This window comes from Tympanuchus pallidicinctus, unplaced genomic scaffold (assembly GCF_026119805.1).
Source record: "Tympanuchus pallidicinctus isolate F22 unplaced genomic scaffold, pur_lepc_1.0 scaffold12, whole genome shotgun sequence".
NCBI classification, from domain to species: domain Eukaryota; kingdom Metazoa; phylum Chordata; class Aves; order Galliformes; family Phasianidae; genus Tympanuchus; species Tympanuchus pallidicinctus.
In genome coordinates, this window is record NW_026294637.1 from 4484745 (window position 1) to 4491002 (window position 6258).

Below are 6258 nucleotides of genomic sequence, written 5' to 3' on the forward strand. Positions count from 1 at the left end.
GACACCAGTGGGAGTCAGACCTAGATGCGTTTTTGGCCCTAGACAGGTAGATTTGATTTATAACTCATCCTTTCTATTCTGGTTACCCACTTGGAAATAGAGAAAAGGAAGTGCGATGCTCTCGGTGGAGGTGGGTATTGATTTAACCAGGTGCACAGTGACAAAGCTTCTGCTGCAGTGTGCCCTGCACACATCCATGTGCCCAGCCCTGCCCCTCACCACTCAGAGGTCTTGGTCCCCACGTGTGGCCCATCACTTAACCCCAGCCTGAAGCATGGCCTGCTGGAAAGCCACTGCTTTGTGACAGCAGGGACTGAGGGTTGAAGATCTATAAAGACTGGTCTCCACGTTTTCTTATAATTTTAAAAATATAATTACATTCTGCTCCAAGAGGATCAGACATGGGAAGACTACAACCTGCAGGGTAGCTCCAACTCTTTGGACAAAGTACTATTTTTAGTAGGGAAATGAATCAAAGGAAGATAAATCATGCATTAGTTTATACTTGGGCTCTCATATCACACAATTTTGTCTTACTTGTCTCATCTTATTGCATTTATTTACAAAACACAACCTTCCCATACTTCTTATTTCCATATTTTTATTCTTTCCTGACGTAGCAACTGCACAGTGACTATCAGTGTCATTTTCTGCTATTGTCACAGTGTATCTTTTATAAAACTTTCTTGCCCCAGCTCAGCAACAATTATGAATAACTATCAGAAATGAATTCCCTAAAGAAGGTTGGATTTCAGACTAAAATTTTTGTTCAGCCTGCAAAAGCATAAAAAGAAACCCCCAAAAACTCACCCATAAAAATGTGTCAGTCCAGAAATAAAAACAATTAAGACAGGAAAAAATAACCAAGCAACCTCCTAGTTGATACAAACACTACAACTCTGGGTTGTTTCATAGCCTGCAGCCATTTCTGAAAGCCTCCCTGTTGAGGTCAATAGACTTTGGATCAACTTCACTGTGGGGCAGAATGGATCAATGCAATGCAGCAACAAATCCAAACCAATGCAGTTTTCCAAAATATATTGAGATGTGTGAAGCTCGTACTTTTGTGTTTGCCTTGCCCATTGGCTTCTCTCAGTGCTCACTCCTGCAAACAACTTTTCCTTCAAATGCTGTGCCTCTTTTGAATGAAAAGGGAGAAACACATGCAGCTGGAGGCTGAAGTTTTTTTGAGCCAAATCATGCTGTTATGAAGCTTTAAACAGCTATGGCTATGGCGGTGAAGGATGCTTAACTAAGGCAGGATGATATCTGTTCCAATACATGTTGTTAAAGATCATCTCTGTATTTAGTGCAGCAGTTCTGTCAGAATCAGAGGTTGGTAACTCCTTTTTTTTATTTTTTAATATATTTGTCAGTATCCTGGGAAGACACAAATCCACGTCCTGTACTCAGAGGACTGCAAAGCAGTGCTTTCTTCCTATCTGCCTGTTTTCCTCAAAAGTGAATAATAACGTCCAATTTACAATTAGGCCTGACTTGATTTATCATAGTTAATAGGATTAGAGTGTCAGCTCCTCTCAAGAAGATTCAAATGCACAGGAAGAGTGGTACCGAGTTGCTGGTGTCACTCTTCTCCCTCTGTGATGGGCATCATGACACACCTACGAGCAGAGGGGATTTGTCCAGTGGGAGCAAGCAGATTATCTGTATCTAGTGAAACAAGGCGTGCATGGCAACCTTTGCCAAGGCTCAATGCCAGAACCTACTCACTATAAAATAATTGTCTCACTACCTAACCAATGCACTCTTCATGTTTCATTTATCTTTTGACTGTAATTGAATGGTTGAAAAGCAAAAAATGTAGACAAATTCCAGCTGTATTGAGATCTGTTTCTTTCTCTTCTACCGTGGCCCATCATTAGATAGTTTCCCTCTCTGTACAGAAGGTCAGAGAGTATAAATATAAATTGCATTTTGCATTACTTCTAGATGAGTGAAGCTGTCAGAGCAATAATATAAGCTTTCAGTCCCACATTCTACCACTTCTTTCCCATTTTTTGGCCAGGAGGTCATGTGCAAATTGAACGTGACAGCCCAGACGACATGTCCAACAGACTTATATTGTTAGACTGTTCTGCCATGGCACTCATCACAACATTAAACCCACATTGGACTTAAAGCTCTTCAGTAGCTGCTCACAGTAGCTCAGACTCCTTGCAAAAGAGTTTGCTCCACATCAAGCTTCCATAAAACCAACATTTTTTTGGAGAAGATCATTGAAAACATAGACAACGGAGAAAAAAATCTCACAGGCAAACCTAAAAGAACCAATCATCCTGATGCAAACTTTAATTTGCTTGAAAACTAGATATGGTGCCTGTGTCTACAATCTTCTCTTCCAGAAAATCTTGCTTTTTTATGAAGTTTAGGCAACCATTATTTTATCTGATAATAAGAAATAAGTCCGTATGTAATTAATATTGTTGCTATCATCATTCAAAAGAGGAGGGGAATCTCCTAAGTTTTCATACTTTGTTTTGTACAAAGTTTGCTTCATGCCAATTAGACAAAATACAACCATAAGCCAATTAATAGCACTGATGATTTGGAAAAAAAATCTATTTACAGCATGAATGTCCATAGGCAATGTCCACTATCAACTATTTGGATGATGTAGTCTGAATCTATTTGTGAAAATCAATGTTGTCAAATATCATATTTTACATTAACTTGGAGAAAAGTTTGCATACAGAACACCCAAATAATGAGATTGTTTTCTTCAGGTGATGTAGAATCAGGTGTCGAAATAGGACGTGCTTTGTGCTGTGTATAATGTTGAAGAAAAGATAATGCTGAATGACAGTGAAACAAGATTGCTCTGGGGACAGAAAACCAGATTTCGAGACCTTCACCTTCAGATATCTAAAAATGCAGCACAGATTGCAAATGACTGAAAATCCTTAGCTTCTGGCAGCAGCCTGGTGCTCTGTGCTAAAGAGCTGGTGGTCACAGTCCAAGTCCCTGCAGCAAGGAGTTCACGTTGTACATGGCACTATCTGGCGAATCTTTGTGGCAGTCCAAAACGAGGGGCAGGAGCTGACTTGGCACAGCAGCCCGTGCTTTCCCTCATCTCAGAAATGTTCTCCCTAGATAAGGGCTGAGGCATACGTGCGGGTCGAGAAAAGTCCCCACCCCTCTTGCTCTACCAGCTCTCCGTGAATTAACAAAGGACTTCGTTTTCAAGGACTATCAGGTTTTGCAGTTATTATTTTTTCAGAAGGGCTAAACTTAGAGTGAAGAGTTGGAGGCCCATCTGGTGCAAATCGGTGGGGGCTTTGCAGGCTTCAGCAGGGCTACGCTGATTTACACCAGATGATGCTGTTAGAGAACTGAACTACCCAACAATAATTATTAAAAAATGTCTTTGATTATGCATGTGCAACAACTATTTATGTTTACATTGCAGAGATTTGCATGTAGCACAGTGGGGAGTATTTTATCTCTTCAAAACATTGCACCAGCATAAATAATCCTCTGACATTCAAATGAGCAAAGAAATACCCGCTTCCTACCACAAGATGGACCATAAAGGTTTTTCTTTGTGCATCTTTTCCAAACAGATTTGTCAATAATCCTCAAATGCAAAGTTCATTCTAGAGAAAAATATGTGGGAAAGGCAAAGAAAAAGAGAGATGTTCTTTTCTAGGTAGCTGTATTACGGACTGCAGGAGGGCTGATCACCCTGCACCTGAGAGGGAAGGAGATGGGGTAACCAGGGGAAAGCAGGGCATAGAAATGCTGTATAAAAGCCATCACTGTACCTCATTCAAGACTGTGTTCAAAGCAAAAAGTCAAGGAATAGGAGCCAGCTGAAATTCAGATTGAATGGTTGAAGCGACTGGACACAAAGCCTATCAAAGGCAAAGATGAGATAACTGTGTGAAAACTGGGAGATGTCCCGTTTCAGCCCCAGCCTGGAGCAGCACAACAGAAGTCACCACCAGGGGAATTACACTGACATTTAAACTTTCAAAACAGAAATTGCTTAAAATATGCAGTAATCTGTTGTACCTTTAACTCACAAGAGGAAAGGAGGTTGAAAGCATGGATAATATTCCTTTGATTCTGGAACAACATACAAGGGTCTCCTGATTTGACTTCTATTGTGCTTTTGTTTTCTATTTGCTAATTGTGATTTGGAGATTCTCGGAAGGCACTGAGCTTCCCAAGTGGGGCATGTAGCCTTACTCTGAATGTTGCCTTCCTGCTCCGATGTGGCAGAACAGCCACAAGGACATCTCATCTCATTGTACATCCTTGGAGCTCAGATCTCTCTGGGAGGCTGCTACTTTGTATTCATATCCAAAAGACCTCATTGCCTTGGAACAGACGCTGCTTTGGCCCAAGGTGTTGAGGCATGAGCACAAGCAGGCACAGTGATGAAACTCAGATTGAAAGACCTAAAAACTCTATGCTCTCAGTTCTTTCTTCTGCTGAAATACGGAAGGGGAAAAAAAGCCCACACACATAAAGGTATTCCTCACTTCTAACAGAGATAGATTTTGCCCCATATGAGAAACCAGACAGCATTGAACTCAGCTGGGTGGTACACGAGGACTTGGTCTATTGCCCCACACAAATCACTTGGCCTCCTCCTCCCTGTCAATGAAATGAGGGTGTGATAGTGACAAGGTGCCTCTTGGGAGCACTCTGAATGGATATATTTTTTTTAATTTTAAATTTAGCTCTTTAAAAATTATATGTGTCACATAAATGGTCAAGTTATTAAACTGAATTTAATTGGCAAGGGCTTGAGAAAATTTTCTCTCGTAAAGTGATATCTTTGAACAGGTGAAGGAGGTGGTGTGCCTGGCCCTGTTATGAGGATGCCATTCTGTGTGACATAAAATAAGAGCAGGGAAAGGAGAGCCCACTCAAACCACCAAGTCACTAAAGGGGAAAGTATGTAAGGCATCCACTCAGCATCAGAGAGGGACAGAAACCTGTGATTTCTGAAATCAACAGGGTGAAAGCAAGCTTCTCTAAAAGTGCTGGCTGTTGCATTGATGGGAGAAGAGAACAGGCCTGTGTTCTGACAGAGAAATTCAGCAAGGGGAGCATAGCTCAGCTCGGAGCACGTGAGCACCAATCTGATAGGACAGATCTGCACTTCTGTGTCTTTATGGATTTGTTTTTCCCTAAAAGCAGCTCTCTCTATTTTCATGCCTCTTTGGAGGAAAAAAAAAATAAGCTACGGTTTTTAAAACCCAGACTCTAATCCTGGCAAAGCAGCCAAACCTCCAGGCACTCAGCTCACCAGAATTTCAGTACGGGAGGAATCTGTCACTTCATCACTGCAACATGGGGCCAAATTCTCAAAGATGTCCCTGCAACGAGACTCAGAAATCTGCTACTAAGCCATCAGGGGATTTGCGTTCACGGTTTGGGTTTCCAACATGACAATAGGAAGTTTAACTCCAAATGCCACTGCACTGCACACGTGCAAGAAAAAAACAGAGTCAGAAAAGCCTCTTTTCATTTTCTGGGACAAGCATGAGTAAACTAAAGTGACAACTGTACTTTTGCTTTGCGTTCAGACTCCCTTTGATTTTAATGACAGCTTGGACACCCAGAAGCTGTGTTCATATAGAGAAAGCTCATCAGAAGTAAAAAGAAGGGAGAAAAAAAAGAGAGAGGGAAAAAGAAATCTCGCACACAAAAGTTTCAAAACTTCCCTAGTTTTGAAATTAATGAATGTTGAGCACTGAAGCCACTCAGTGCGTATTCATTTAATACTCCTGAAACTTTCTGTGTTAGCGAGTGTAAAGCTATCTCCAGACCCTTACAGGGGCCACGTCTTACACACGAGATGAATCATTCTGACAGCACAAGGCCAGCCTGCTCCTTCTGCAGGGCAGGCAAAGGTACCGCCAGGTCACTGCTGCTTGCTGTGTGAGCAGAGGTGCTGAGGGGCTCTGCACTGCACGAGGCTGCATAGGACACGATGGGATTGGACAGGTGCAATGCAGTTTTAGGCTGATCTTCCCTAATAGCACCAGATAGATTGGGCTTTTAAATCTGATGCTTGCTGTTCTCTTGGTTTTACTCCCCATCTGGATAAATGTTTGTCTTTCTAACTTTATTGTTAACAGGTTTGTCATAATTTTGCTTATTCTGTTGTTTACACATTTCTAATTTGGTAGTAATGTTGTTATTGTTGTTAACATTTGCATCTAACACGTCACTGCCACGAACCACATTGTGCTTTTTCAAGTAGCAGCATCAGAGTTACTGTGT